Raw genomic sequence first — 26929 nt, 5'->3', positions numbered from 1 at the left:
ACTTTACAGTATCACCCAAATGTTCCGTCCAGTGACTGAATTATAATGTGCTTAACTCTCTCTTTTTGTCTGTCTCATTCCCCTCCAATCTTTTCTTTCCTACTCCCAATCTCTCTCTCTGACTTCCTCTCCCTCGCCTCTATCTCACTCACTTTTTGTTTCTCTGTGTACTCTTCATTTGCATATTTTTCTCTCTCTCACCCTCCCTCCGTTGGCCTCTCTCTCTCTCTGCCTCTCTCTCAGAGCCCTTCAGTGCTGATGTGTGGGTGATGATGTTCGTGATGCTGCTGCTGGTGTCGGCGATTGCTGTGTTTGTGTTTGAGTACCTCAGCCCTGTGGGCTACAACCGCTGTCTGGCCGACGGTAGAGGTGAGAGGGTCTGGCTCTACACCGGAATGAACATCTCTCTCACAAACGCACACACGAGCATACACACACATACATAGAGCCTAGTGCAGGTGAAGTCTCTTCTCATTGATTTCAACACACCTCCCCTGGATCTTCATGTATTTTAATGTGGGCCCTGTGTTTTGCATGCATTTCCATATTCTCAGGAATCACATGTCAGGCCTGACAGGGATGGGCCCATTTTTATTACATCTCCCAGCTTAAAAGAAATAATCAATGTCCTAACTTCATCCTATTCATGACAGAACTATATTTAGAGACCATATCTTTTTTTAATCTCTCTCATCTTTCATGTTCTGGAGAATAAGACCCTCTTTCCTAAAGCATTGTAGGAGTGCTATTGTTAGCTGGTCATACACTAGTCTTGGGAATTCAGTGTTTGTGCGAATTGGATCAAATGTTGGATTCCAACTAGTGATACTCTTGGTGGCTACTTACAGAACAGTAAATACAACTGATGTGTCAAAAAATATTGTCATGATGGATTCAATCTTAGTGACAGAACCACAGCACACATATATTCAACAACAATAGGCATACTTAGTAGTGGACTAACGCCTCATCTGCACTGCAACACAGGTGTTTATCAGAATGACACAGCACCGTGGTCCAATCAGTTGTGTTCGTCTAGCTTCCCTAGCCACATTGTGCTTCATGATCCTATAGCTAACCACAACATAACTACAACACTGAGACGCCTCCCTGAGACCACTGCTCATTGTGATCACTACCTGTCTCTCCATCAGAGCCTGGAGGGCCCTCCTTCACCATCGGCAAGGCCATCTGGCTGCTGTGGGGTCTGGTCTTCAACAACTCTGTCCCAGTGCAGAACCCCAAGGGTTGGACCAGTAAGATCATGGTGTCGGTGTGGGCCTTCTTCGCTGTCATCTTCCTGGCCTCCTACACTGCCAACCTGGCTGCCTTCATGATCCAGGAGGAGTATGTGGACCAGGTGTCTGGACTCAGCGACAAGAAGGTAAGGCCTGCCATTAAACTTCATTAGTCCTTTACTCGCTCTTTCTTACTAGCTCTCCCCTCTCCTTATCTCACCTCCATTCCATCTCACTGTCCATCTTTCCTTGATTCCCTTGATTTCTATCTCTCACTGTCCTCTGCCTGCCACCACTTTCCGCACGCCATCATTATTTCTACACCTCTTATCTCATCTCTCACGCTCCTCTCTCTCTCTCTCTCTCTCTCTCTCTCTCTCTCTCTCTCTCTCTCTCTCTCTCTCTCTCTCTCTCTCTCTCTCTCTCTCTCTCTCTTCCTATCTCCTCCCCTCAGTTCCAGAGACCCAATGACTTCTCCCCTCCGTTCCGGTTTGGGACGGTCCCTAACGGCAGCACGGAAAGGAACATCAAGAACAACTACAAGGAGATGCATGGCTACATGATCAAGTTCCACCAGAAGAATGTGGACGAGGCCCTCTATGGTCTGAAGACTGGGTGAGCAGGGGGAATGGGGTCTTCGACTGGGTAAGGAGGGAGAACAGGGCCTTAGACTGGGTGAGGAGTGGGAATGGGGCCTCAGACTGGGTGAATGGGGGAATTGAGCCTTAGACTGGGGGAATGGGGGAATTGAGCCTTAGACTGGGGGAATGGGGGAACTGAGCCTTAGCCTGGGGGAATGGGGGAATGGGGCCTTAGAATGGTGCCTTAGACTGGGGGAATGGGAGAACGGGTCCTTAGACTGGGGGAATGGGAGAACGGGGCCTCAGACTGGGGGATTGGGAGAATGGGGCCTCAGACTGGGGGATTGGGAGAATGGGGCCTTAGACTGGGGGAATGGGAGACTGGGGCCTTAGACTGGGGGAATGGGAGACTGGGGCCTTAGACTGGGGGAATGGGGGAATGGTGCCTTAGACTGGGGGAATGGGGGAATGGTGCCTTAGACTGGGGTAATGGTGCCTTAGACTGGGAGAATGGGGGAATGGTGCCTTAGACTGGGGGAATAGAGCCTTAGACTGGGGGAATGGGGCCTTAGAATAGGGCCTTAGACTGGGGCAATAGGGGAACATGTATTCTATTTTCTTTTATCTATTATTATTTATTTTTTTACCCCCTTTTTCTCCCCAATTTCGTGGTATCCAATTGTTAGTAGTTACTGTCTTGTCTCATCGCTACAACTCCAGTACGGGCTCGGGTGAGACGAAGGTCGCGAGCCATGCGTCCTCCGATACACAACCCAACCAAGCCGCACTGCTTCTTAACACAGCGCGCATCCAACCCGGAAGCCAGCCGCACCAATGTGTCGGAAGAAACACAGTACACCTAGCGACCTGGTCAGCGTGCACTGAGCCCGGCCCGCCACAGGAGTTGCTAGTGCACGACGAGACAATGATATCCCTAACCCAGACGAAGCTAGGCCAATTGTGTGTCGCCCCATGGACCTCCCGGTTGCGGCCGGCTGCGACAGAGCCTGGGATCGAACCCAGAGTCTCCGGTGGCACAGCTAGCACTGCGATGCAGTGCCTTAGACCACTGCACTTTTATCAATTTGTTTTATATCTTAGTTGAATTATTCTCCTTGTTCCTCATTTAAAGCTCTAGTTTTATTAATTTCCCAGCACAACAGTGTCTACCATTATACAGTATGTGACAACTGTAGCCCTTGGCAAAGCAGGCAGAAGTCTATTATCCTTATCACAACATTAGGGCTACTTAGCAGGTTAATTGGGATGAGTAGTTACAGTGTAAAGCTGGGCCAGAAGTGATTACTGTAAATTCTCTCGTTAGTAAACTGGACGCCTTCATCTACGACGCAGCAGTGCTGAACTACATGGCCGGGAGGGACGAGGGCTGTAAGCTGGTGACCATCGGCAGTGGGAAGGTGTTTGCCTCCACGGGCTACGGCATCGCCATCCAGAAGGAGTCTGGCTGGAAGAGACACGTCGACCTGGCCATCCTTCAGCTCTTTGGAGACGGTGAGATCGGCGCTCAGTTAGAATTACATACAGTTTGACTTCATGTCCTTCAGCCAGGGAGTCGTGCCATTTTACTGAGGGTTTTAACGGTGTTCTTTGATGGAAAACAGCCAAGATTTGCTGTTGTCATATTTCCCCATGGAATTGTATACTTTTGGAATACTTGCCATCTGGCTAAAATATAGAACACACAATCCTACAGGTATTGTCTATGTATGTTATATGGTGTATAGTAAGGTTGTGTCCCACCTTGGTTGAGCACCAGTCAGAGCTGCATTCGAAGCCATATAGAAGTCGTTTTTCTCTCTGCAGCTTGTCTGTGCTGGAGCCACTTTATTTGGGTGTGTTCCAGCCTATCTTGAGGATCCTGGACCAAGGCCCCTCCAGGCCCCACTATAGTGTCCTAGTTAGAGGTGCCAGTAAAGCTGCTGGTGTATTCTACACTCTGTGGACAGGGGGTGTGTGTGAATGTGGGTCAGCCCTACGAAGACTGTGTGTGTGTGTGTGTAGATCTTTGTTTCTCTGTGGACAGGGGGTGTGTGTGAATGTGGGTCAGCCCTACGAAGACTGTGTGTGTGTAGGTCTCTGTTTCTCTGTGGACAAGGGGTGTGTGTGAATGTGGGTCAGCCCTACGAAGACTGTGTGTGTAAGTCTCTGTGTCTGTCTACTGAATGTACAGGTCTGCCTCCTGAATATGTACAGGTTATAAGCTTTGGACAAGGAGTGTGTGTTTTCTGTATTTAGGGATCGGTGACAATATGTTATTGTGTGTGTGTATAATATACTGTTTCTTGTAGATTTTCTCATGTGTGAAGGTGTGAATATGGGTCATCATCGGGTGCCGTTCCCTGTGTACAACCAGCCAAAACTTAGCAAGGGGCCCTCAATGTCACATTGACACGCCCCAACATGCGCTCCTTTCAGTGTGACCTAGATTGAGAAAGTGATCCTCATGCGCTGAGAGACCAGGGGTCTTTGACGGGTGCAGACGGGGGCCTGGCAGGTGTGATGATGAGGCTAGCAGAAACTTAGAGCATAGGAGGATGCTTAGGGCCCCAGGGAGCTCTGGTCTCACAGACGCCACTGAGCCCCATCTCTCACACCAGTCGCCCTTGTCGTCCAGGAGCCATGCAGGCACAGCAGGCAGTGGACCCTGAGTTCGATCATCTGTGTGTGTGTGTGTGTGTGTGTGTGTGTGTGTGTGTGTGTGTGTGTGTGTGTGTGTGTGTGTGTGTGTGTGTGTGTGTGTGTGTGTGTGTGTGTGTGTGTGTGTGTGTGTGTGTGTGTGTGTGTGTGTGTGTGTGTGTGTGTGTGTGTGTGTGTGTGTGTGGATGCTCAGGGGCCAGTGGTTCCATGCGACAGCTCTGCTGACGTGCCCAGCTATCTGAATGTATGTAAGTAACGTCAGTCCTGCCACGGATGGTCCGCCAGAACTACCTGCTGCTGATGTTACACAAGGTGACCCACAAAGAGACAGATAGAAACTCTGGGACATGGCTGGACATGTGGATATTTCCATATACTCATGCGCACACATGGGTCTATTTTCTGAATCTGAAGTGTGCTGTCATGAATAATATAACTGAGATGTATTATAAAACTGTATTCCTTAAATTGCCACCAAAGGCGTGCATGCATTAGCCTTTATGTGTTTGACCTCTACAGTTTTAGGTATAATTTTCAGACCTATATTTTCAATTGTCTTTCCCTAACCCTCATCCCTATACCTTTTCTCTGCTCACTTTGCATCAATCTCCCGTTCCAATATTTATCCTCTTGCTACATCATGTCCTCCCTTCTCCACACCCTTCTCCTACTCCCTCCTTTCTCTCCCTCCACTCCTCCCTCCTTCTCCATACCCGGTCCCCACTCCCCGTCCCCACTCTTCCTTGACTCCTCCCTCCATCCTGTCCCTCTCTCCAGGTGACATGGAGGAGCTGGAGGCCATGTGGCTGACGGGGATCTGCCACCACGAGAAGAACGAGGTGATGAGCAGCCAGCTGGACGTGGACAATATGGCCGGCGTCTTCTACATGCTGGGGGCGGCCATGGCTCTGTCGCTCATCACCTTCATCGCCGAGCACGCCTTCTACTGGCAACTGCGCTTCTGCTTCATGGGCTACTGCACGGGCAAGCCAGGCTTCGTCTTCTCCATCAGCAGGGTGAGCCAGTCCACTTCAGACACCCATAGTAACTGTCTGCACACACTCATACATGGCTTTCTTCTTCCTGTGGTTCTGTGATCTGCATCTGCGTCCTTTGGCATCTTTTTAGAGTTATGACCTTCATCATCAACCTCACATCCTCAACTTTACTGTCTCTAATACCCAGTACATGAGAGTGCTTTATTCTTGGAAAAGGTAGTCCATAAGGAAACCTGGTCAAGTAGAAGGCTTATCGGCCCTGATAGCAGAAATCAGTATGTAGTTTATGTCCCCAGTGGCCAACCAATGCCAAACTCTGAGTTTAGTTTGAACACAGACAGCTTTCTTCTTTTGTTTTGATGGTAATGCCCGTTTCACATCCAGGGTAAATATTTACAAAATATTGAGCCAAAATCAATTGTTCACTCAGCCAGAGAAATGAGGGTAGATTACTGGTTCTCCTGGGAGCAAAGTCACCCCGAGGTATTTGATTTGCAGTCCAACTGTTTTGACATGGCTCCAGTGTAACTCACCAAGGTGAAACGCTCGGGGTTAACCACGTGGCTCATGTACGACAGTGCCACACAATCCATTGCTCGTTTCATTTGAATACCAGGGCAGAGGAAAAACAGTGGATTATTTTGTGTCTAGTGTTATAGTTTCAATTTTAGTGTGTGTTTGTCAGTGTGTTGTTTGGGTGTGTGTCCATGACAGTTGGCTTGTCATTCCAAAGACAGATTGGTCAGTAAGCATTGATGATTATACCATTAGCATTTGTATGAAGATGAGAATGAGGAAAATGACTGTTTGCATTTGTGTGAGGTTCCATTGTGACATGTATTCATGATATTATGGCCTAATTGTTGTGATGGTAAATATCTGGATGTGACCCTTGAATACAGTTCAATCCAAATCTGTTCCAGAAGGCGTCTTTGGCTGTGCCCATAGGGTAGAACCCGTTTTAGTTCCAGCCAGAACCCTTTTTTGCTCCAGGTAGAACTCTTTTGGGTTCTATGGAACTCAAAAAGGTTCTACTTGGAACCGAAAAGTGTTCTTCAAAGGGTTCTCCTATGGGAACAGCCAAAGGACACTTTTAGGTTCTATATAGCAACTCCAAAATATTCAGAGGAAACAACCTACAATATGTTTAGTTATTAGAATTCATCGCCACACAATAGATTTTCACGGGATAATTAAACAACAATGAGGGAAAGGATGGTTTATTCTCTTTTCACAATCCTGGGGTGAAGGCTTCACATTGGTTCATTCTCATTTAGTTTGATATTTTCCGTTGACGCCCCTTTCCCTGTGCCACTGGACTGATCCTGTATCTTCATCTCACAGCTCCAATAAACTGTACTATTATTACCGCAATTAACATTTAAGCTCAGCACTGTACGAATGAGAACTCTGTCACAGCTGACTGGAGTCTAGTGTCCAAGCCCTTGTTGGTTACAGTTTCCCCCCTCTGCGCTGGTGAAAAACAGTAAGCAGGGCTTCGTTAGCCAAGGTGTTCCTCTTACACCTGCAACACTGTAACTAATTCATCACACTGATTTAAGAAACCATCTAATGACGTTAGCTAAGAGTTTAGATAAGTACTGTAAATATGTTAAGCCTAATTGCTGCATCTTCAAATGGTCACAATGTAGTATTATTTGCATAAAGCCACATATAGGCTACTCAAGGACAGGGCAGCTAGTGAATCGTTGAATTTGAAACCACATGTACACTCTGTAATAAGTTATAGTTTGTAGGTGCCTCCATGACTTTACATTTCTAAGGCTCAGGCCAGAGCTATTACCATTCACACGTCCCTGCCCAAATACTCCCAGAGACAGTCTGGGACTGTTTACTTTATGTGGGCATGTGGAGTATCTCAGTTGAGTATGAAGCACCATTGATGATGCGAAGGCATTCTGTTGTTTTGTTGATTCAGCTCTGCTAACAGCTCAAACGGAGCACACATGATGTCATCTGACATTGCCAAGGGTTGAGGGTTGAGTAAACACAAGGACAGCATGTCACAGAGAATATGGGAGAGTCAGTAGCAGTGGGTGGGTCAAATCACTGGGGAAGCCAAGCCAGAATAAAGTGATAATTGCGTTGTTTGCTCTATAACCTGTTAGTTCATATGCCTTGCCACTGTGATATATAGGCCTAAGGAAGAGACAATAATAAAACACAGTGGCAGAATAATTAAACCGCACCTTTGTTTTATCACAAACCAGAGAGCAAGATCTGTCCGGTGAAGTCCACAAAGCATATTGAATGTACCAAACAGTTACATGACCTGCGCTGTTTCGGATGCCTTCTCTCCAGTGAGATACATTCAGCCTCTTGCGAATTGAAGGAAAATTATGAAAACAGAGAGACAGAAAATACATTATTTTATATTTTGTCTTGGTCATTTGTTTTATTACACACCCCTGGGGAGAATAGTGGTATGGCAGGCTCATGGCCACATCAAAACGGAGCAATGGAGGGCACATTGAGGAAGCAAAGCGGCAGAAGGAGGAGTAAGAGAGAAATAGTACCACAGAGACAACCAATGACCAACAGTTAAAAAGGGGAGATGTCAAACCTGATGAAAGAGTTGACAAGGAACAAAGTTGGCATCATGGTTGTCATGCCATTAAGGCTGAGAGAGAGGGCAGATGCCATGAAAATGACCCTGTTAAGGAATTATTGCCATTTACCAGTACACCTTTGACCTTTAATGGCAGCCAAAGGGTCCTATTACCTCTGCTGTCCTTTCCCAGACAAAATAACCAAAAAATCGTTGGGTGAGATTGATTTGATCCCACTCATCCATCTGTCACACCTCGTTCACCCCACTTTCTCCATCCATTTGTATTTGAATATTGTATTATACATCACAGGATGCAAATAGCACGGTTTGTCTTTCTGTCATCATTATGTCAGTGTTTCATGGCCTCATCCTCTCTCTGGAGTTTTATGTTATTGCATGGCGGTCTACAGTCGATGCCGGGGGTATTTATTAACTGCCACGGGGTATTGTTCAGCTGAATTCTAATCACATTGATTGAAGGTATTGACCGCTGAGACCCACAGGGCTTTACTGCATCTCTGTCATTATCAATCATCTCCCCATCCTCTCCTCTCTCCTACTTTCTCTCGCTCTCCTGTCTCATATACCCACATACAGTAGAAATACATTAGATATATTACATTCAGTCCATGTGTGAATCTGTATTTTACCACTTAATGGAGAAACAATAAACAAGGAGTCAAATCCAGAGGTACTAGAAGTTGACACTTCTTTACTGAACTCTGTTTACACTACTGGTCCAAAGTTGTAGAACACCGACTCATTCAAGGGTTTTTCTTTATTTTTTAAACTATTTTCTGCATTGTAGAATAATAGTGAAGACATCAAAACTATGAAATAACACATACGGAATCATGTAGTAACCAAAACATTTGTGTTAAACAAATCAAAATATATTTTATATTTGAGATTCTTCAGATAGCCACTCTTTGCCTTGATGACAGCTTTGCACACGCTTGGCATTCTCTCAACCAGCTTCATGAGGTAGTCACATGGAAGTCATTTCAATTATCGGGTGTGCCTTCTTAAAAGTTCATTTGTGGAATTTCTTTCCTTTTTAATGTGTTTGAGCCAATCAGTACTGTTGTGACAAGGTAGGGGTGGTATACAGAAGATAGCCATATTTGGTAAAATACCAAGTCCATATTATGGCAAGAACAGGCCAAATAAACAAAGAGAAATGATAGTCCATCATTACTTTCAGACACGAAGGTCAGTCAATGTAGAACATTTCAAGAACTTTTAAAGTTTCTTCAAGTGCAGTCGCAAAAACCATTAACCATTTTGAGGAAACTGGCTCTCATGAGGACCGCCACAGGATTGGAAGACCTAGAGTTACCTCTGGTGCAGAGGATAAGTTCATTAGAGTTACCAGCCTCAGAAATTCCAGCCCAAATAAATGCTTCACAGAGTTGAAGTAACAGACACATCTCAACATCAACTGTTCAGAGGAGACTATGTGAATTATCCCTTCATGGTCGAATTGCTGCAAAGAAACCACTACTAAAGGACACCAATAAGAAGAAGAGACTCGCATGGGCCAAGAAACACGAGAAATGGACATTAGACTGGTGGAAATTTGTCCTTTGGTCTGGATTACAAATGACCGATTTTTGGTTCCAACCGCCGTGTCTTTGTGAGACGTATTGTGGGTGAACGGATGATCTCTGCATGTGTATTTCCCACAGTAAAGCATGGAGGAGGAGGTGTGGGGGTGCTTTGCTGGTGACACTGTCTGTGATTTATTTTGAATTCAAGGCACACTTAACCAGCATGGCTACCACAGCATTCTGCAGCGATACGCCATCCCCTCTGGTTTGGGCTTAGTGGGACTATCATTGTTTTTTTCAACAGGACAATGGCCCAACACACCTCCAGGCTGTGTAAGGGCTATTTGACCAAGAAGAAGAGTGATGGAGTGCTGCATCAGATGACCTGGCCTCCTCAATCCCCCGACCTCAACCCAATTGAGATGGTTTGGGATGAGTTGGACCGCAGAGTGAAGGAAAAGCAACCAACAAGTGCTCAGCATATGTGGGAACTCCTTCAAGACTTTTAGAAAATAATTCCAGGTGAAGCTTGTTGAGAGAATGCCAATAGTGTGCTAAGCTGGCATCAAGGCAAAGGGTGGCTATTTGAAGAACCTCAAAATATAAAATATTTATATTTTTAACACTTTCTTGGTTACTACATGATTCCATATGTGTTATTTCATAGTTTTGATCTCTTCACTATTATTCTACAATGTAGAAAATAGTAAAAATTAAGAAAAACGCTTGAATAAGTAGGTGTTCTAAAACTTTTGACCAGTAGTGTAGATATTCTGTGTAGTGCATGTTCCACGGTTTAACGTTCAACAGTTGCGTAGGCTATGTACATGTCTATGTTATTTAACAGTCTCTGTTTCCCTCTCATTCTCCCCAGTCTACTCTTAGAAGCCCTATTTTTAGTTCTCCTTTATTCTGCCTCTGACTCTCCTTTATTCTGCCCTTACCCTCTCTAATGCTGCTTAATGACCCTCTTCACTCACAGGGCATCTACAGCTGCATCCACGGGGTTCAGATCGAAGAGAAGAGCAGCTCAGCTCTCGACTCTCCATCGGTCACCATGAACAACACCCAATCCAACATCCTGCGTCTGCTCCGAACCGCTAAGAACATGGCCTCCCTGTCCGGGGTTAACGGCTCGCCTCACAGTGCCCTGGACTTCATCCGTCGTGAGTCATCCGTCTACGACATCTCCGAGCACCGCCGCAGCCTGGCAGGTCACTCGGACTGCAAGCCCCCGTACATGCCGGAGGATAACATGTTCAGCGACTACATCAACGAGGTGGAGAGGACGTTCGGGAACCTCCACCTGAAGGACAGCAACCTGTACCAGGACCACTACCTGCACCACCACGGAGGCTCTGCCCTGGGGCTCAGTGGCCCGCCACTTAACAGACCCCACAGCCTGGGCAGCAACAGCTCTCTGGAAGGGGGCATGTTTGACTGTGACAGTTTAGGGGGAGGAGTGGCACCCATCTTCACCACCCAGCCACGCTCTGCCCTGACCCACAGGAACATGAGTAAGTTTGACCTGATTGCCGGTCAGAACCCACCCTCTGGGCCGGGCTTCAAATCGGGACTTTCAGACCTGTACGGAAAATTCTCCTTCAAGGGAGGGGCCTCCAGCTCAGGTTACATCCCCGGGCACGACAGGTACTGTGGGGGAGGGGGCAGAGAGGATGACGGAAACATTCGTTCAGACGTTTCAGACATCTCCACTCACACGGTCACCTACGGGAACCTGGAGGGCAACGCTAAAAAGCGTAAGCAGTATCGCGACAGCCTGAAAAAGAGGCCTGCCTCTGCCAAGTCGAGACGAGAGCTGGATGAGATTGAGCTGGGCTACCGGAGAAAGCCCTACCACACAGGCTACCACCACTACCATGGCCACCGCTCCTCCTCCCCGCCCCTACTGCCCTCCGAACGCAAGAGAGGAGGAGGGGGCAATGCAGGGAGCACATCCTACCTGTTCCGTGACAAAGAGAGTGTGAGGGATTTCTATTTGGACCAGTTCCGCCCCAAAGATGGTGTCCCCCCAATGGGAACATGTTGATCTGACAGACGGTCCTGGAGGGGGGGGTGGAGGGGGCGGGGGGAACTGCACCAGTTTGGTGTCAGTGGACGACTTCCTGAAACAAAATAAACCCAAGAAATCAGAGTCTAAGAGTGGGGGAGGCACATCAGGGGCGGGGTTGGCAGGAGGAGACTGGGAGTGTCGTAACTGCCGTGCCAGCGGAGGAGGGGGCAAGCAGATGTCGATGCATGGCAGCGGGGCGGGGGAGAGGGGAGGCGGATATGGTGGAGGGGTTAGTTGTGGATCCTCGGGGGGGGTGGAGGGAACAGCCGTCCCAGCTCTGCCACCTGCATGCGCTGCGAGGGCTGCAAAAAGACAGGCAACCTGTACGACATCAGTGAGGACAACAACCACCTCTTGGAACAGATGGGGGGTGGGAAAGGCGGAGGCATGGGGGCTGTGGGGTTAAGTGGAGGCGCCCAGCCTCAGTCTCAAGCCCAGCGTAGGAAGTCTGCCGGCTTTGGAAAGCCACTCCGACGGCAACACTCTTGCGACACCTTCGTAGACCTTCAGAAAGAGGAGGCAGTCGGAGTCAGGGGGGTCATGGGGGATCTAGGAGGGGGCGGTGGGGGCATGGGGGGTGTAGGAATGGGCGGGATGTTGCCTCCCCCCCAGAAGTGTTAGCTTAAAAGAGAAGGAGCGCTATATGGAGGGTGTTAGCCCCTTCGCCCACATATTTGAGAGGCATGGAGGCTCAGAGAGGGAGAAGGAGCGAGACAGAGACCCCCTGTTCTATGGTGGTGAGATGGCCAAAGAAGCAGGGTCGCCATTCGGCTTGTTCCGAGGTGGTGAGGGCCTGCACCGCCGCTCAGTGGGGGAAAGGGACATGAGGGACAGAGAAAGAGCCATGATGGAAGGCGGTGGAGGAGGAACCTACTCCTTATCCAAATCTCTCTACCCGGATAGGGTCAACCAAAATCCCTTTATTCCAACCTTTGGTGACGACCAGTGTCTCTTGCATGGCGCCAAACAATACTACATGAAAAAGCAACAGCAGCAGCAGCAGATGCCCCCCAAAAACAGCCGAAGTGACTTCCGGGGCTCGGTGGGTGTGACTACTTTCTTGCCAGCGACTGCCACTGCTGGGGTCATGTCCACCGTGGCCCCCAGGTTCCCTATGGAGCTGTGTCTGGGAGGGAACCTCCACGGCTCCACGCTGGGTTTGGGGCCAATACAGCGCCCGTTCAATGGCAGCAACGGGCACGTGTACGAGAAACTCTCCAGCATAGAGTCAGACGTGTGAGAGAGGAGACTGGGTGGGGAGGCATGGAGGGAGGGAGGCATGGCATTAGTGCTGGGAAGTCAGGGATGACGAGGCACCACTGTCCACATTGCAATCGCAATACTTTTAACAAGGAAGGAGAACAGTCAGGGAAGAGAAGATGAACGACAGAATGGTGAAAAGGTTCGACAGAAAAGAGCAGGGTGAGTTAGAAGGAAAGATGGGGACATTCAAGCCCTGTTATTTTGTTACAAAACAATGAGTACAAGAGGTGACACGTGGGTAGGGTTATGTTAACTCTATTATTTATTTGGCCGTTGCCATCAACACACTCAAAAAGAACACAAAATTGACACCTCTGAATGTGATATTGCAAGTTTGAGCCAAATGGCTTACAGAGTCACACCTCCAGAGTGATTATGAAAAGGGAATGTTAGTGAGTAGGGAAGTGTCCATCTGGTCAAGTGTTATTAGAGAAAGGAGATGTTGTCATGACTCATGTTGATGATAGCTCTAAGACTGAAAATGAGTGGAAGACGATGGCTGTGTTTACCCCCTGCACTAACTCTCCCTCTTTTTGCCTCTGCAATCTTAGAGAAAATGATTCCAAAAGGGTTATTTGGCTGTCCCCATAGGAGAACCCTTTTTGTTTCCAAGTAGAATCCTTTATGGTTCCAGGTAGAACCCTTTTGGGTTCCATATAGAACCCTCTGTAGAACAGGTTCTATATGGAACCCAAAAGGGTTCTACCTGGAACCTAAAGGGTTGTACCTGTAACCAAAAACGATACTTCAAAGGGTTCTGCTATGGGGACAGCCGCAGAATCCTTTAAGGTTCTAAATAGCACCTTTTTTCTAAGTGAGTTGTTCTGCTCCCTTACACCCCCCTGCTCCCTTACACCCCCCTGCTCCCTTAGACCCCCTGCTCCCTTACACCCCCTGCTCCCTTACACCCCCTGCACCCTTACACCCCCTGCTCCCTTACACCCCCTGCTCCCTTACACCCCCCTGCTCCCTTCTGCTCCCTCCCTTTGACTCTTTATTGTTATGATCCTTCAATCATAAATGAAAATAAGATATTCTTACTGAAATAACAGGGTAAAACAACAATAATGTTATTAACATTGTGATTAACAAAAGTGATATTATGAAGTGCTTATGACATTAAGTTTGTTTTATGTTCCTTTGATATTTCAATACTGTTTAATATTTGTTGTTATTTCTTTGTCTGCCCGATGGTGGCAGGAAGCTTGTTATCTAATTCAACTAACAAGCCTGAAGGACTGAGTGAAAAGTCATTAGGTCTCTTGTTTTTGTTTTAATGATATACAGTCCATGCTCATTCATTAATTTGCTGTTTTTAAAATGGTTACGGAAAGATCTGGAAGGCATCATTTGCACAGTACTGAACGGTTCTTCTTTGTTTGAGGTTTCAAGAGATGTCACACCCTGTTTCTGAACTTTTGTTGGTCATCAACTGTGAAAGACATGTCTTGTCATGAAGCAGATGGCTGAAAATACTGACTGAAGGACGAGCCTTAAAGGACTCCAGATGATGTGCACCCCAGAGAGCTCAGCAGGGCTTCGTGTAACAGCACGATACGTAATGAACAAGGTGTTAAGATGTGTACAATATCCACTTGTCTCGAAGGGGAAACGTGCTACTCTGAAACCAAGTCATTATTTACAGATGTGAGACTGTGTTGTGTTTCAAGACAACAACATGTTTGAATAACTAACACTTAACTTTCTGTGGACGTTATTACACAGACATTACAATACCATCGGAAGTGCTTCATAAACCTGTCACACGTCCATACTAAAGAACACCACACATACTGTCAGACTGCTGTGCCTCGTCTAACAAGCATTTGATCAACCCTTTTGGATTCAGGTTCTTAGAAAACAGCCAGCCGCCTCCTAGGCTCACTTTTTAACACACCACTTATCTCGTAAAACCCGTTGCGTTCACTCTCTGAAGTTAGGAAGGTCCATACAGGCTTATGAGACACGCTGAAGAAGCATTTGTGAATGCAGTTTTACTTCACAGTCAGTCAGAGTGTGTTTAATGTGTATTATAGGCGTATGCTCTGTAATTCTAAATTGAACTCAAATCCTCTTAAAAGATGTTGTTGCCCACAGAAGATGGTAATGGTATTGATGAACGGCTGAATGTAAGTCGTGAGGATGTCTCCAAATGGGACATTCCTCCTCAGACTGAGGCAGTTAGACGGAGGATGTCTTGAGAATGCTCACGCTATATGCTTTGACAGATGTTGACAGTCCTTTTAGCCTGAGACCTCTATATTGCACTGAACCCCCCCCCCCCCCCCCCCCCGGGTTCAGACTTTCAGAAATACATGCCTTATCACATGAAACTGACTGATGACACAAGATATTGTACAGCATACGAGCCTATCAGTTATTTAAAGGTTTGTCTTCAATTAGTATGAGGTGTCATGAGTTCAAGGGCTGCAGGAAATTGTGTTTCAGTGCTGAATGGAGATTGAAGGTGCTAAGGGAGTAGATTGCGCCGAGTCATTCCTACTTCCAATATGATCAAACTGCACCGGTAATATGGAGGTGGAAGATGGAGGGGGAAATGATTGAGTGATAACAGCTGTTTTCCTAGACCTGCTGATAATCTATTCATTTATTCAGTACCCACTTCTCTCTCCATACTCTTAAGATGAAACCCATCAAGTTAGCCTTAAATCAAACTGAGTCAACACCCCCTGTGAATTACTCGGTATCTTTGCACATGTTTTGGATGGTCCTCCAGTATCAGAAGGTTTGAAGAAGCAACGGAAAGGAAGAGGAAGAAATAAGAGAGGGAGAAAGAAAATAGAGTTATTATCAATCAATGTCAGCATTAGTATGTTCTCTTTTCCCTTGTAAATATATTTCAAAACTATTTTCCCTTTGTACAGTAGGCAGACAGTCAGGATGTAACTTTCAATATGTTTTACAACAATTTAAGAAATAAACAAAATGGTAATAAAAACATAAAAATACACAAAAAAATATGCAAAATAGTTAAGACAAATATGATTAATAATGATAAGTGATATGATTGAACCTTTTATTTGCTTTAAATCTCATGTTTACTTAATTATAAAAGTTCACCAGTAAATATCATTATTATTTCAAGAATATGCTTTTGCTTATTTTCAGTAAAGTGTTGGAAATTGAGGAAACTTTAGTGTAGACGTTTGGTGATAAGGGGGAAAGTTTAGTTTACGAGTCTTTGCTAAGTTTCCCTTGAATTGTGTTAGATTCTCTTTTAAGATAGGCTACTCTTCATGCTTTACGGGACACACAATTATCTATACATTTATGTAATACAGTATCACATGTATACATACCAGTAGACGGCTTTTGCATATAGACACTGTATATTGTGATCCTTCATTTAAGCAATCCTCATTAATTAAGTAATTGAGTGCAAGATAATTTGTGTTTTGTTGCCCTTTATTCAACTGGGATCTGATGCCGACTGCACTGGTGTTGATAGAGCCGACACTACGCAGGACTGACTCTTCCTCCTCATTCTGTGTATCTTTAATAAGGATAATACTGATATCTTTAGTGATACGTGTCAGTAGCACTGGGCACAAAACATTGGACTTTCCCAGTGTTGCTCTCATAATAACAGAGGATGGTGGTGCAGATGGGGTCAAAAGGAAGTGGTTAGCTTCATCACAGTGAAGAATCCATCTGAAATGCAGTTTTGCAACCCTTTATAGAATGATGAAATGTTTCTCATCCATGTCACCTAAACATAATGTGCAGATGGTTAGAAATGAAGGGTGAATCAAGTCATTCAAGGCAATGAGTTGACATCATTATGTTCATTTGGGTTCTTGTCAGAGAAAGAATTATATCCTTTGTGATGCATTTATCCTTGATCAAATCTCCACTGTGTGTCAAACTGTTTGGTATGCATGTGTGAGGAGATATATATGTTGTCTAAGCCATTTTTAAAAATGTATCTGCTAGTTTTTGTCTGAGCATTATTGCTTTCAATAACTTTCAATTAGTTTATTTTCCAACATTTTAGGAGAAATAATTTCAGCTTGACATTTCTCATTCAAATGCATTCATGTCCAGAGGTTTTTTTCTGACAATTGAATTGAAACTCTGTCTGGGTCTGCATATTTTTTATGCAACTCCTCATGTTGATTTTACTCATCGCAATAAACTGCATGATCCCTTGGAGTGTTTTTGTTGGAATCTACTGGTGTGTTGATTAGTCTTGAATGAAGACCCCCTTTAAATGTACAGGCCTATATTGTGATATGGATGGTCAGGAACTCTTCTTGAAAATGGCACACTGGTCTTAACCGTTTTTTTCACAGATTGGACAGGGTGGAATAAACTGATACTGCTTAATAAAGGCTGTCGTACCCTTTACCAAAACTACTCTATGGACAGCAAGTGAGAAACAGCAAGCAGTGTTCATTTCCCCAAGGCCTTTTGGTCCCAGTCACACTCTGTTCACAAGCATGTCTGTACACATACACATTTCTTGAAATGGGATATGAAGCCAAATGCAATGTCACATCAGCCAAAGCAAGGAAATGCTCTGCCATCGTAGTGGACTGTAGAACAGGCCGATGCTATTGGGTAGATACTCCAGCTGGAACACATTCATCTAATATGATAACAAACATCACTACATCTACAACACTGGTTTATTCCTGTATTTCAAAGTTGAATAAACAACACTGGTTTCATTATGTTTTTATTATAATATTTTGCCTATTGATGAAAAGGACTTACAGTTTTTGAACTATTTAATTTGTATAACAATATAAACGGTGATAGTAATCGTATTACAATTCTTACATTGTGAACACAGTGATTGGTTACAGGCCTATTAAGGGTTAACATTGCAACTTTATGCATTTTTTGTTGCGCTCTCAATTCTTGTAGATTGAATGAAAGTGGTGCACTGTGTGTGTTTTTGTGTGTATGCTCGAATGGTTGGCCAGTTGTGGGCGCGTGTTTATTTCAGCATATAACCTGTACAACGGTTTGATTTTCTTTTTGTCTTCATGATTAAGATTCATAACATGACACATGTTATAGTAATGTGGGTAACATTTGGTTAAGGGGTTGTTGCAAAATGTATTTTATAAAAAATATTCATTGCTGAGAGTGTGTACAGACAGCCTGCGTTTTAGGGCAAGTTTGTGGTCTTTCTTTACCGAAGCTGAATATCCTGATTGAATTAAATGAGTAGGTGAAATGTAACACGAATAGTATCAACTGTATACATGTTATTGTAGGCCATTATTTTCTCCTTTTGTGGCCCTTTCTTTGAAATGTTACACCATTTTTACACCATTATACAAACAGAAAAGTATATACAAATAAAGAATTGTACAGATTGTGTAAATATGAATATTTGAGAAAACATTTAAACTCATTCCTTCATTTTTTTGTATGGAAATGATTAAATTAACCACAATAACAAATGAATAAAGTCATTGGATATTTGCACAAAAAAAATCATAATGGTACCTCTAATAAGGATAATACTGATATCTCCAATGATAAGTGCTAAAATATGACTTATTTCTCTTTGTACGTGATGAACAAAAATGACGTGTTGAGTATTAATTAAAACATGCCAAGTCTCACAGCTTTGGGGATGAGTTTCTCTGCCCTTGTGTGCTCTGTACCCCTCCCTCCCTCTCTTTCTTTCTTTCCCTCCTGTCATTTTAAAGATTTGTCATCTCCCCTGTACCCCCTCAATCTTTCATTTCCCATTTCCCTGATATATTGATATATTTATGTTCCAGTAATGTTCTGCCTTGCTCCCTGCTTGTGTATGTCTCTCACGTTCAATCGCTTTTACTGGCAAGACATACTGAGTCTGTCTGCTCAGTCTACTGGACAGGGCTGCAGTCTCCCAGTCTCCCTTACACTCCATCTCTCACTCTGTCTCCCCCTCCTCCTCCTCCCTCTCCTCTTCCTCTCCCTCTCTCTCTGTCTGGGAGCTCAGCTCGACAGAGGTGGAAGGAGCTAGGACCGTGGGTGAGAGGTAGCGGCCCAGGAAGCAGGGCCACATGGTACCTTGAGTTGCAGGGCGGCTGGGTTTCCGCTGCGACCCACACTGCTGGCGCTCCACAGCACCTTACAGACCACAGCACCACAGTCCAGGCCCAGGGCTCCGGTCGCTCCTGTGCTCAACCAAATCTAGTAGTCTGTGACCAGCTCTGGAACCCTGCGTTCCTCCATTTGAATACATTTAAATACCACATGGTGCCCTTACTTTCTGTGAGAGACACGCAGCCCTCCATGGTGTGAGCCCAGAGAATCTGTAGCTAGGTTACTGTGCTCTATTCATATAGAGATCGTCTCCCATGCATTAACCTCAAGATGTCATTTTGCCCGGCCCAGTAGGACCAATGGAGTGAACCCAAACAGTCTGTCAGGAACATTATTCTATTATACTATGGTTAGGAAATAGTTGTGGGAATGAACATGGGAGACATACACTCTTAGAAAAAAGGTGATATCTAGAACCTAAAAGGGTTATTCAACTGTCCCCATATGAGAACCCTTTGAAGAACCATTTTTGGTTCCAGGTAGAACCTTTTTGAGTTCCATGTAGAACCCTTTTCATAGAGGGTTCTATATAGAACCCCAAAGAGTTCTACCTGGAACCAAAAAAGGTTATCCTATGGGGATAGCCGAATAACTCTTTTGGAGCAAAAGCACATGCCTGTGAATGTACACCTTACTCATGATTCTCAGTATCTCTGTCCCTCTGTCAGTTTACACATCCCTCCATTCTTGTTCAGACCTACAACCATTATAACACTCCTCTCCCCATGTATCAGCTTCCTCTAGCATGTCTCTCTATCCCCCTCTTATAAATCTTTCAGTCAAGTTGGAAAGCAAGACTTATTAAATGATTGATAGCGGGGGCGAGGAATGAGAAAAAAAGGGGCGAGAGAAAAGCCTGACTTTTTTGAAGAGGGGAGGAGAGTGGGGGGGGGGATTAGAGAGGTTAATATAGGAGAGGGAACACAGAGGTAGACAGGCTGGGAGGCCAAGGCAGAGGCCAATGATCCAGTCAGAGCAAATCCCCATTCAGGGCTTGTTTGAAGGCCAAGCTTTCGGGGACTCTAATTTAACCCCATCTAACTGGCAAAGCTCTCTCTTGGCCTCTCTCCTGCCCTCTTTCACCCTCCCTTGCTCTCGCTCTCTCTTTTCTCTCTCTCTTTCTCTTGCTCCTTATCGCTCTCTCTCTCTCTCTCTCTCCAAGGCCCACATATATTGTGTGTCACCTTGAGTTATTAGGATGGGGGGCAGGGATGTAATAAAATGGAGGGAGACTTGTGAGTTATGGATGAGAGTCCACTGGATTATAGAGAATGAGAAGAGCCCGAGAAAGGGTAAGAGAAAATATAAATGGGACGAGAGGTAAGGAGGACAGATGACAGCGGTGAAGATACTATCTCTCTAAGTCCATAATGCAGGCTGCTTTTTCAATGTCAACTCTTAGTTTATCCTGTAAACACATGTCGGTCTCAGACTCTCTTTATTAATATAGAATATGCCTTTTTTTCTTACTCCCCCAATACATGTTGCCCTATTTTCTCTTTCTCTCAATGTCTGTCCTCGCTTCCACTACATCTCACCCCCACAATCCCAGAATGCACTACAATACAAGTACCTACTTTTTAACAATTAACTGTTACCTAGCAACAGTGTGAGTGAAAGAGGTATAGGGAGAAAGGTTTTAGGCAGTAAAGAGAAGTAATTCTTTATAGTACTGTTAAATTCATTTCTCATACAATAAAATCTCAAACATACGTGTATTATATGAATGAAGAGAACATGAATTTGCTCAATTTAGTACGTGAGCATTGGGCAAAACGGCAGATGTTTTGAGGTTGATTGCATCACACATACTGTATACTACATACACCCACACAAGCACTTAACACTGGATAGGAACTGGGAGAGGATTTGGCTGGATGATGCTCCAGGACAGGTGTTGCAGTGTCTATACATAATGTGTACCTCCTAAGATAGTAGGAGTAGGCATTGAGGATCTGTCCCCAGCGCTGTGAGGGCCAAAAGGCATCCAGACACAACTGAAGAGACAGCAGCACACAGCTGATACACAGCAGCCCAACATACATGAGCTCCATTGACACCGACAACCACAACATTCCTGCAGGGAGAGAGAGGATCAAATCACACACATGGACACACACTAAATGCAGAAACACAAACATAGAGAAAGGATTCAGACAAAGATAACAGTTGGGTGTGTAATATACTGGGGGCGGCAGGTAGCCTAGTGGTTAGAGCGTTGGGCCAGTAACCAAAAGGTTGTTAGATCAAGTCCCCGACCTGACAATGTCAAAATCTGTCGTTATGAACAATGCAGTTAACCCACTGTTCCTAGGCTGTCATTGTAAATAAGAATTTGTTCTTTATAACTGACTTGCCTAGTTAAATAAAGGTTAATTAAAAGATACCGTTGCAGATGTATGTTTTACTGGTAAAACAGAGAGAAGAATAAAACAAATTCACACCTAAGAACTTATGACTGTTGCTATGACGGTTAATCCTTCACAAAATATTTGTTGATATTTGCAAAACAGTTGTTTGCTCAGAGCTGAGGGCGAGTCAAGGTGGGATATACAGTAGATAGCAGTAGATGCAGGTAGACGTAATAGGTTCGATGATAGATGAGGTATAGGCGTGGATGTCATAACAGTTTATGGTTATAATAACATGAGTAAATAGGGTTGAAGATTTAGTATCGCGTGAGAAAGAGGGAGAGAGCGAGATGGGATGTGGAGAGCAAGTAACAGATGGAGTGAAAGGACATTTACAAGTGATAGAACACTGGGAGGGCGAAGGACAGAAGGTGAAAGGAAGCACTAGGGAGAAAGGGTTAAGGAGGAGAGGGGAATGAAATGGTTACCGCGGCAACAAGAGCCAGCATTTCCATTGCTGAGTGTAAAGGTTTTGATGGTGGAGATGACAGAGTGCCATCGTGTGCCATAAGGGGTTAAAAGATACATGCTCTACGTCAGGTTCGGGAAGCACACTATAATGACTACTGTATCTTAACTAATCAAATCAATCAGGAGTGTTTCAATTAAAGACCTGCTCCGGAACATTGGCGACTGGTAAGTGTTTTTTAAACCTCCCGCTTTGGGCTGGATGTGTCAATGTGTACATGCATAATCTAAGAGCAGAATTACTGTTTTACTTCAATTAGCCACAAAATCCCTAGTTTGAAAGCAACTGTTTACTGAAAAACGACTGTTTACTGTTTTCTATTTCCTGTATACTGGCACCCTTTTCCCTACATTTTCTCCCACGTGGGCCAACCCACTAGCAATTTGAGCTAGCGAGAGAGCAATGACGTGGTGCACATATCTGCACATACAGTATGTGATAAAGTATACTAAAGTACCGGAGAATCTCTTTAACTTGATGATTAAATTGAATTGAATAGAATTGCTATGGATTGACTTCCTAGCCCTGGTAGATGTGTTATCATTACAGAGCATGTCCTTTCTAAGACCCACTGACAACATTTCAATATACATGATTAACATGACTTAACCTTCATGAAGAGAAACCTGCATTACATCATTATGAGGTTATTTCATGAAACACTAATTAGTTGTAGTTGAAATAACAGCAAGAGGGGGTACATAATCTTTTGTTTGGTTTCATACAATGCTCCAGCAAGGGCCAGGAATTGAAAGTAATTAACATTTGCATATAGTCTCACCTTCCTCTCTTTGTACATAGCCTCTGCACCCACCTAGGTAATACAAGCAGGATGGTATGGAACCAAACGCTGTCAACCTTGTGGCTTAGCGACACTTCCCTGACAACCACCCGAGGGATGAATGATGGGCTGTAAGGTCACGGTGACGTCACAGCAGGGGATCGAAGGTAGAAACCATACATCATGTGAAAGGACACCTCAGACCCCTGGAAGAGAGAAGTGATAAAGCACAGAGGCCCACCATGAGTCACAGGGACAGCACCGAGATGATGACACCATCAAATGTAATGGCCACTGGGTGGGGGATCTAGAAAGGGTAACCAAAGGGTACCCATAAGACAAACCTGCTTAACTGGGGTAATCACTCTCCTCACTTCTCATTCTGTAATATCTCTGATTTTGAAATATGATCTCAATACGTCCATCAGACTTCTCTGGTCCCCTTAGCCCCTGTTCCCTGGCTTGTGTAAACCCTCACCCAAACACATTAATCAGCACCCAGCCTTTCACTGCTGCTGGAGAAGGCCATTCTTTCCTCTAAGTGTGGAGGCCTTGCTGGGATGCCGATGCCTGCCTGCCTGCCTGCCTAGCCCCCCCCCTCCCGGTATCCGTAGTGATTGAGGCAGGGTTCTGCGGTTGCTAGGAAATGTGGAGAGTGTGGCAGTCGGCCTCAGCGAGAGAGGGAACCTGCCATGAGGATGTTGTGTGGGCCTTTAGGAGAGGATGCCCCCTGCTGGTTACACATAGTCACTTTTTCTATTAGTCATAATGCAGTTATCTTACAACATCTCCGTTATTCTGCTCTGATAAAGGACATCTCCTTAGCGTAAAGCATTGAAGATGCTAAGAATTCTCTCTATTAAATGACAGATATTTGCAGTGAAATTAGACTGGATTCATTTTTAGACTGCCAACGGACTCACTCTTATTTGCTGTCCCCATTACTGTAAAGTGCCTCCTCTCTTTTGTCAAGGACAGTAGGAAGGGAAAGATGGAGGGATGAATGCAGCCAAAGCTACTCCTGATGCTGTGCTAGACTAGGACATTTGTTTTCCATAGAAAGGTATCAGATCAACCCACTCTAATGATTCAATGTCTATTATAATTGCACCAATTGTAATATTGTAGGACACAGACACTACACCAGTAAAGAGCAAAGGCAAGTAAACTGTAGATGTATGTAGAACTGTAGATGTATGTAGAACTGTAGATGCATGTAGAACTGTAGATGCATGTAGAACTGTAGATGCATGTAGAACTGTAGATGCATGTAGAACTGTAGATGCATGTAGAACTGTAGATGCATGTAGAACTGTAGATGTATGTAGAACTGTAGATGTATGTAGAACTGTAGATGTATGTAGAACTGTAGATGTATGTAGAACTGTAGATGCATGTAGAACTGTAGATGCATAGAACTGTAGAGAACTGTAGATGTAGAATGTAGAACTGTAGATGTATGTAGAACTGTAGATGCATGTAGAACTGTATGTAGAACTGTAGATGCATGTAGAACTGTAGATGCATGTAGAACTGTAGATGCATGTAGAACTGTAGATGTAGAATAGATGCATGTAGAACTGTAGATGATGTAGAACTGTAGATGCATGTAGAAGAGACTGTAGAACTGTAGAGATGAACTGTAGATGTAGAACTGATAGATGTATGTAGAACTGTAGATGTATGTAGAACTGTAGATGCATGTAGAACTGTAGATGCATGTAGAACTGTAGATGCATGTAGAACTGTAGATGCATGTAGAACTGTAGATGCATGTAGAACTGTAGATGCATGTAGAACTGTAGATGCATGTAGAACTGTAGATGCATGTAGAACTGTAGATGCATGTAGAACTGTAGATGTATGTAGAACTGTAGATGTATGTAGAACTGTAGATGCATGTAGAACTGTAGATGCATGTAGAACTGTAGATGTATGTAGAACTGTAGATGCATGTAGAACTGTAGATGTAGAATGTAGAATGTAGAACTGTAGATGTATGTAGAACTGTAGATAGATGATATGTAGAACTGTAGATAGAACTGTAGATGCATGTAGAACTGTAGATAGAACTGTAGATGCATGTAGAACTGTAGATGTATGTAGAACTGTAGATGCATGTAGAACTGTAGATGTATGTAGAACTGTAGATGTATGTAGAACTGTAGATGTATGTAGAACTGTAGATGCATGTAGAACTGTAGATGCATGTAGAACTGTAGATGCATAGCATACAAGCACACACGTCAAAGGCCTTGTTGGATTAATATTAAAAAGGGTTAATACATGAAAATTCCTCATATTTTGCCTGCTGCTGTGACACTGTGATGTTTTTTGATTAGTATGTTGCATTTTTCTGGTATAACTCTGACTCCATGTGGTCATCATATAAATTGCACATTGCAGGCCATGCGTGCGGTGTACTGGTAGTTGGTTGCCATATCAACTGGATGTCATCAGACAAGATGTAAGGTGGTATCTTACATGTCTCTTCTGATGCATTCCTTTAAACTACAAACATTTGTGAAGCTAAACATCTGGAGCCTTAATTGGGGAGGATGGGCACGTGGTAATGGCCGGAGCGGAATAAGTGGAAAGGTATCAACAACATCAAACCCCTTGGGTTGTACCGTGTCGGAGATCTTTGTGGGCTATACTCGGCCTTGTCTCAGGATGGTAAGTTGGTGGTTGAAGATTTCCCTCTAGTGGTGTGGGGGCTGTGCTTTGGCAAAGTGGGTGGGGTTATATCCTTCCTGTTTGGCCCTGTCCGGGGTGTCCTCGGATGGGGCCACAGTGTCTCCTGACCCCTCCTGTCTCAGCCTCCAGTATTTATGCTGCAGTAGTTTATGTGTCGGGGGCTAGGGTCAGTTTGTTTATCTGGAGTACTTCTCCTGTCCTATTCGGTGTCCTGTGTAAATCTAAGTGTGCGTTCTCTAATTCTCTCCTTCTCTCTTTCTTTCTCTCTCTCGGAGGACCTGAGCCCTAGGACCATGCCCCAGGACTACCTGACATGATGACTCCTTGCTGTCCCCAGTCCACCTGGCCATGCTGCTGCTCCAGTTTCAACTGGCCTGGGCCCTAGGACCATGTCCCAGGACTACCTGACATGAGGACTCCTTGCTGTCCCCAGTCCACCTGGCCATGCTCCTGCTCCAGTTTCAACTGTTCTGCCTTACTATTATTCAACCATGCTGGTCATTTATGAACATTTGAACATCTTGGCCACGTTCTGTTATAATCTCCACCCGGCACAGCCAGAAGAGGACTGGCCACCCCACATATGCTCTCTCTAATTCTCTCTTTCTTTCTCTCTCTCGGAGGACCTGAGCCCTAGGACCGTACCCCAGGACTACCTGACATGATGGCTCCTTGCTGTCCCCAGTCCACCTGACTGTGCTGCTGCTCCAGTTTCAACTGTTCTGCCTTATTATTATTTGACCATGCTGGTCATTTATGAACATTTGAACATCTTGGTCATGTTCTGTTATAATCTCTACCCGGCACAGCCAGAAGAGGACTGGCCACCCCACATAGCCCGGTTCCTCTCTAGGTTTCTTCCTAGGTTTTGGCCTTTCTAGGGAGTTTTTCCTAGCCACCGTGCTTTTACACCTGCATTGTTTGCTGTTTGGGGTTTTAGGCTGGGCTTCTGTACAGCACTTTGAGATATCAGCTGATGTACGAAGGGCTATATAAATAAATTTGATTTGATTTGATTTGATTTGATCAAACACATGGTTTCCATGTGTTCGAAGACATTCCATTTGCTCCGTTCCATTATTATGAGCCGTCCTCCCCTCAGCAGCCTCCACTGCTGTGAACTACACCCACCTGCCTACAGCATTTCTATACAGAGAGATCATTCTACTGGACAGTGACAACCTTTGACCAGACTACAATATCCTCACAGAGAAAGTACAAAAAGCATAAGTCATTGGTGAAAAGTTTCGGGAGCCCTGCAGGTATAAATAAATACCCTGTGTGGTACCTTAATGAAGACTCTATGCTGAAACACATTGCTGTTTTTAAATGCTATATGCCCAGTATATTAAGGCCTTTTGTAACTTTAATAATTGCCTGAGTGGCTGGACCTTTCTCTCTTTGGTTGGATTTGAGTTTTCTGTTTTTCTGATCAAAAGTAAGTCGCGCTTTATAGTTGATGATGTGATTCTAGTAATATTATACATTTGAATACATTGGGAAAATGTGTAGGCTACAGTATAAAGAAAGGCATCCAGTACAGGTACTTAGCCAGTGTTCCTCCC

At 44.7% G+C, this 26929-nt stretch overlaps 1 pseudogene; it reads left to right on the top strand.

Moving 5' to 3' along the window:
• The window catches only part of LOC124000817, a 125225-nt pseudogene extending 111683 nt beyond the window's left edge, over window positions 1-13542 (top strand).
• The last annotated feature ends 13387 nt before the right edge of the window (window positions 13543-26929 follow it).

This window comes from Oncorhynchus gorbuscha, linkage group LG16, assembly GCF_021184085.1.
Source record: "Oncorhynchus gorbuscha isolate QuinsamMale2020 ecotype Even-year linkage group LG16, OgorEven_v1.0, whole genome shotgun sequence".
Lineage (NCBI taxonomy): Eukaryota > Metazoa > Chordata > Actinopteri > Salmoniformes > Salmonidae > Oncorhynchus > Oncorhynchus gorbuscha.
The sequence above is the reverse complement of the archived record's forward strand: the minus strand, read 5'-3'. Positions and strand labels throughout refer to the sequence as shown.